This window comes from Micropterus dolomieu, linkage group LG18 (genome assembly GCF_021292245.1).
Source record: "Micropterus dolomieu isolate WLL.071019.BEF.003 ecotype Adirondacks linkage group LG18, ASM2129224v1, whole genome shotgun sequence".
Lineage (NCBI taxonomy): Eukaryota > Metazoa > Chordata > Actinopteri > Centrarchiformes > Centrarchidae > Micropterus > Micropterus dolomieu.
In genome coordinates this window covers 2,225,458-2,231,129 of record NC_060167.1, presented here as the reverse complement: position 1 = coordinate 2,231,129, position 5,672 = coordinate 2,225,458, and the positions used below count along the sequence as shown (strand labels likewise).

The window sequence follows — 5,672 nt, the reverse complement described above, 5'->3', positions numbered from 1 at the left end:
GCCATGTTTACTGCATCATCTACAGACCTGTTGGCTCTGTAGGGGAAATGAAGGGGGTCCAGGAGTGGGTCTGTAATGGATTTGAGGTAGGACAACACAAGTCCTGTGGTCCTTGGTTTTAGGGGATGGGGATAATGGTGGGGGATTTGAAGCAGGCTGGCACATGGCACGTCTCCAATAAGATATTGAAGAAGTCTGTGAACACCAGAGACAGCTGATCGGCACAGTGCTTCAGGGTGGATGGGGAGACAGTCTAGCCTAGCTGCTTGCTGGGTTTCGGCCTGCTGAACAGTCTGTTGGCAGGATGACCAAAGTCATTAGGGAGGGGGAGCCTCTGGGGTGGATAGTTGTTAAAAGGCCCAGGCCCACGCTGAGGTCTTTCAAAATCGACAGCAGAATCCATTTTTTCATTGGGCAGGCAGAACTCATTTAACCATCAACTGAAAGTCAAAGTATATATTGCCTGTATTTAATTAAATGACTCAGAAGTCATTTCAACTTCCAAATTATTTAAACAGGACATTTTTTACTTTTCAAAGCGTCTCAGGTCACATAACTGGCTGCAGTTCAAAGTGCCTGCTATCAGAACAGAGGCTGGAAGCCTGTTCTGTTATGGCCCCTGGTCTTGGAAAGATGTGCAGACCAAGCTCAAACTTCAATAATCCCTCAACTCTGAATGATTTTAAACAGAATAAAGGAAGTGGTCACTGCTAACTGCAGCTGCTTTGCCAATTCTATTACCACTTAACTCCTAATTAGATCTATGATCTTATACTGTTGTTTTTATGTAGGGTATTATGTAATACCTAAATGTTTGTGTTGTTGTGCTGTGTCTCGGTGTTGTACAAAATGTTGTTGTGATTGGTTTCTTATTGTTGCTTGGTTATTTGTTTGATCCTGCTATCTGACCCTGTCTTGACTAGGTCTCACTTGTAAAAGAGGTTTTAACCTCAATGTGACTTTCCTAGTTAAATAAAGAAGACGTTAAGAAGAAAAGTGTTTTACTGCAGGAGCAACGGTTAGAGCACCTTGGACAGAATGTCCAATAATTCCACTGATGACACCGAAAAGTGGAAAATAAATCTGCTGGCTGATGTTCGTCTCTGGTGAGAGCGCTCCGTGTATCACTGACTCATCACAAACTGAATTTACAAACAAAACATGACAAAAAAAGCAGCAGCCATCAGCGACACCACTGACTCTCCTGTAGATTCGATTTGAGTTTCTGAGCTGTGAGTATTTTGTTTGTGAGTATTTGGACTCGCCTTGATAGCTTGGATGGAAGCATGAATGGGCTCACGAGGTCTTTGTGCATCAGAGGAGCAGCACAGATAAAGGCTCGGTTCCATTTGTTGGATTTTAAGAGTTCCGATTGAATTCTTTTCAGTGAAAAGACCGGATACAGTTTTCATTTGAGCGAGGTCAGTTTGGCCCACATAACGTGGCAGCGCTCACAGTCACTCGTCAGAGGTGAGGCCAGTGGTTGAGACAACATATGTAAGAACAGGCATGCCTGTTCACTCATGCGCCTCTAATCACAGCATATTCAGCATTGCACAAGGTACAAGGATGTTTGTTAGACATTAAACAGCACAAGGCTGCATAACGAAATGAAATTTGTAGTTCCTTCATGCTAAACATACAACATATAATCAAGTGTAGGCCTATATAAAAATATAGAAACCTCAGGACCAGATTTACCAGGACAATGGTGCAGTTTTCCTTGAACAGTATGTATAGAGCGAGGGGACGGACTACGTGGGTTCATGAGATTTTGCAGGCCAGGAAATACCTCGGCAAAGAGGCTCATCGTTTCGTTCAAGACCTGAGATGGCTTGGTGTTTGTCCTGCCCCTCCTGCACTGTGACTGGACGGCTGGGTAAAAAGTGACAGTGACGAGCGCTGCGTTTTGCCCATAGTTGAACATTTTTCAATTCTCGCCAACTGGAATTAAACGCTCAGCGCCTCGTTACGCTTCTGGAGTTTTTACCATGTTGTAAATATGCAGCGCTCCCATTGCGATGAACTTGAAAACAACGCTGGCCTCAGGAGAAAACGCTTTGGTGGACACGGGCCGTAAGAGATTTGCTTGCAGTTGTTTATTTATAAAGGAAATTATAAAGGTATTTTCAGTTCTTTTTACTAACCCACAGTGCAAAATAGAAACAAACAGCTTTTATAAATACGCATGTTGATAGATTATATTTATCACTTAACAAAACGCAAAGTGAGTGAACACAAGAAAAATCTAAATTAAAACCCTTTGCCTGTCTCCTCCTGTGTTTTGCTAACAAGTGCAATCCGTCCTGACTGCAGCTGAATTATTAATTATTATGCATTAAATATTTTTAAAGTGTTACTGGTGCTAGATAAGAAGATTAAAGTGGGCTTTTATCGCTGCATGAACAGAGGCAAAGACAAACTAAATGAATCACCGAGGGCTTTTGTTTTCTTTCAATTAGATTTTATCTTGTTTAGTTAACAACATTTTCTCTGTACACTGCATCAAGTTCAAGTCCCATCCTGAAACATGGAAGTTATAAATATATATATATATAATTGTACCTGTGTATGAGAAGAAGGTTCTCTGTGTTTGATGCATGTTGCTTCCTGAAAAATAACCGTTGAGGTGCAAGCAGCCTGCAGGACAGGGAGAGATGATGTTGATGTCAGCACTGGAAAAGTTCACATGTTGGGTTTTTCTTCTGTTAAATTGATGGCGGCCATTATTGTTTCCCCGTTGTTTCTTTGTAGTAATTCACCTTTTTTGGTGTCAGGTGGTTTTTCTGTTGTGTGTTTGTGTGTGTGTTTGTGTGTGTTCAGCTGCATTTGTTCAGTCCCAAGACGACGATCCATCATACAGCAAACATGTTGTGTTCCGGTCACATGACAGCAGCTGAAATTACCAGAGAGGAGACACAGATAAAACACACACACACACACACAGTTGTGTTTCCTTCACCTTAGAGGACATTACACTAACTTACATTCATTCCCCGGAGACTAACCCTAAATCAAGCCAATTTTATTTACAGTATAGCCCAATATCAAAAATTTGCCTCTAGGGGGATTCACAATCTGTACAGCAGACGACACTCTCTGACCTTAGACACTCAATTTGGATAACCCTGACCATAACCACCTAACAAAGTGTTTACCCTAAAATGTAATAAATTATATTATAGTGTGTAGCTGCGCTCCTTCCAAACTCCTCAAAAAATTGGGGAAAAAACAGACGTAGTCAAAAAACAGTGGCGTGAATTTTATTATGCCGGCCTCCAAGGTGTAAACAATGAAAGTAGTGTGCATAAGGAAAACAAAACTGAGAACAAAAAAAACAACCAACCCTCTGTAATAAAGTTACAGAACTGGCAAGTTCTTCAATAACTCAACTTCTATCTCCCCACAACAATCCAGTTCACTAGTTGGACTTCACAGGCCCAAAGCTGCCACTTTTAAAGCCCCTCCCACTAGGCAACTGGTGATTCAGATGTTTTGTATTGAGTTGGATGTAATGACTGAATGAAGAGGAGGCTGAAAACTTGAGAGCACTGACAGTGAATGACCTGCTGGGTGTTTGATGGTGATATATTTCTGCTTCAGAACTTAACCGCCATGAAAAAACTGCCTGTACAACCACAGATGTAAATGAGCGGCAGATCATCAAAACTCAAGGTTCCTGCTGCTGAAACTGAAATACTGGTTGAAGAGAAGACGCATTCATCCCACAAGAGGAAGTCTATGTGCTGCACAACTCTTCTCCAGCACACCGCTCTGCTTTACTCACCAAACGTTTTCAGCCATCTTGTCTTTATCGTGGAGCCAAAAAAAACATTTGGTGAAGAAAGCAGCGTGGACTAATGGAGAAGAGTACTGGATTTAAATATTATCTTTTAAAGACATTTAGAAAACAATGCAACAGACCACTTAATAAGTCCTTCTGACTGTTTCAACAGGATCCACTGGACCGGAGCTGCTGTGAAATATCAACAGGAGGAGAAAGTTCGGTTGCAACTCACAATCCCTCCTCTGAACAAGGAACGCTTAAAAATATCATTGCAAGTTCTTCCACTTTACTGTTAGCCCTCAGAGCGGTCCTTTAGTAAACACAAATAATCACAATGTGAAAGAGTGTAAGAAGAGAGATCCAATCAGATGATTACACAGTTTTAGGCCAGCAGAAAGTGACCTTGCAGGGGAAACATCACAGACTCTACAGGGACAGTGAAGGGATCAATGCTGTGGACCAAGAAAGGATCTTCAGATCTGGTTTGGTACTCCACTGGTTTCTCACTTTGCAGGGCTGTTCCCAGTCTCTTCGGGCCAAGTTTCAATGTATATTTCAGCTTAAGACATCTGAGTTTCCTAAAACTCCCATCATCTGTGAGAGTTGACCAGCTCACAAGAATTTCTTTCACATTCAGGAAGGTTGTATGAGATTAGGTGTCAGAAAAGGCCGTGTGCTCAGGCAGGCACAGGTTAAGAATCAATTAGCAGAAACTGACTTTGCAGGATGATCCTACGGGATTTATTAGAGAAAACAAAGAGTTAACTTACAGAATAAGTGCCCAAGCACTTGACATACCAGAAGTCCAAATGAAACAAGGAAGTCCACAACAACAAAAGCACACACAGGCAGGCAGGCAGGGAGCTGACAGCAGGTGAGACACATTGGGAATCAGGGCAGACAGGAAACAAAGCACAACACAAACAAGCGAAGCAGACAAATTCAAAATAAAACAGGAAACAAGCAGAGACACAGACCAAAGCCTGACATTAAGACCTTTCAGCTTGGACATTTTGAAAGCCTTGTTCTCAGAACAACTGCTAGCACTGACATTACATTATTTGTTATTAACATCACATCATCGCTTCATGGTTTACTTCAACCCTGTGCATGAATTAGTTTGCGTGTTAATGGCTGGACAGAGGAGAGGCAGCGGAGTGCGTTTGTGTGCCTGTCTGTGTGTGTGCTGACAGACGTGAGCTACAGATAAAAGTAGAAACACCATTTACTGACACCCTGGGAATTAATTACTGTTGTCAGTTAATTTGCCATAAATTAATTAACAGCGCAGAACAATCACCAAATTAATGAGTGAACCGTGTCAATCACAAACACAGTGACCTTCGTGCAATCAACAACGTCTGTTAAGTAACATTCACAAACAGCAAACACAGCAGCGCCGTATGGAACATGATACAGTACACAGATTTATGGAGGTTCATTTTCTCAAAGGTGTTTCCACATTAAATGAGATGTGAGTTCACCTGCAGGTGCTGCAGGAAAAAAGGAACAAGACTCTATCCATGAACTACAAAATAGTGTTTTGGCTTTTTGATGATCTGACTGTCGAAACATATTTCATATTGTACCACGGTTCTAATGGGGTTTTAGAAGTATCCCTGTTCTGTGTAGTACATATAAACACCATATCCTTTGGTGGAAACTGTGGCCTGTAAACACCTTAACCCGGGTTTCTGATCATTCTCTGCCATGTTCACAGGTTAATTTGTCAACCAGGTACGGTACAGGCACAGTAGGTGATCAGATGAGAAGCTTAAAGCTGCATTCCAGACAACTCGGAACTCAGAAACGTCTGACCTCCAACTAGAAAAAGTGCAGCTGAACACCACTCAGAGTCGGAGCTCCTACTAGATCCATCTACCCC

General features: G+C 41.9%; 1 long non-coding RNA gene across 3 annotated transcripts in view; it reads right to left on the bottom strand.

Annotated features, from left to right (window-relative positions):
* Positions 1 to 2,501: 2,501 nt before the first annotated feature.
* The window catches only part of LOC123956663, a 15,430-nt gene continuing 12,259 nt past the window's right edge, over positions 2,502 to 5,672 (bottom strand). For all 3 annotated transcript variants that reach the window (XR_006821590.1, XR_006821591.1, XR_006821592.1), the window contains one exon: positions 2,502 to 2,896. This is a non-coding gene — a long non-coding RNA (uncharacterized LOC123956663). The remainder of the gene's footprint in view (positions 2,897 to 5,672) is intronic.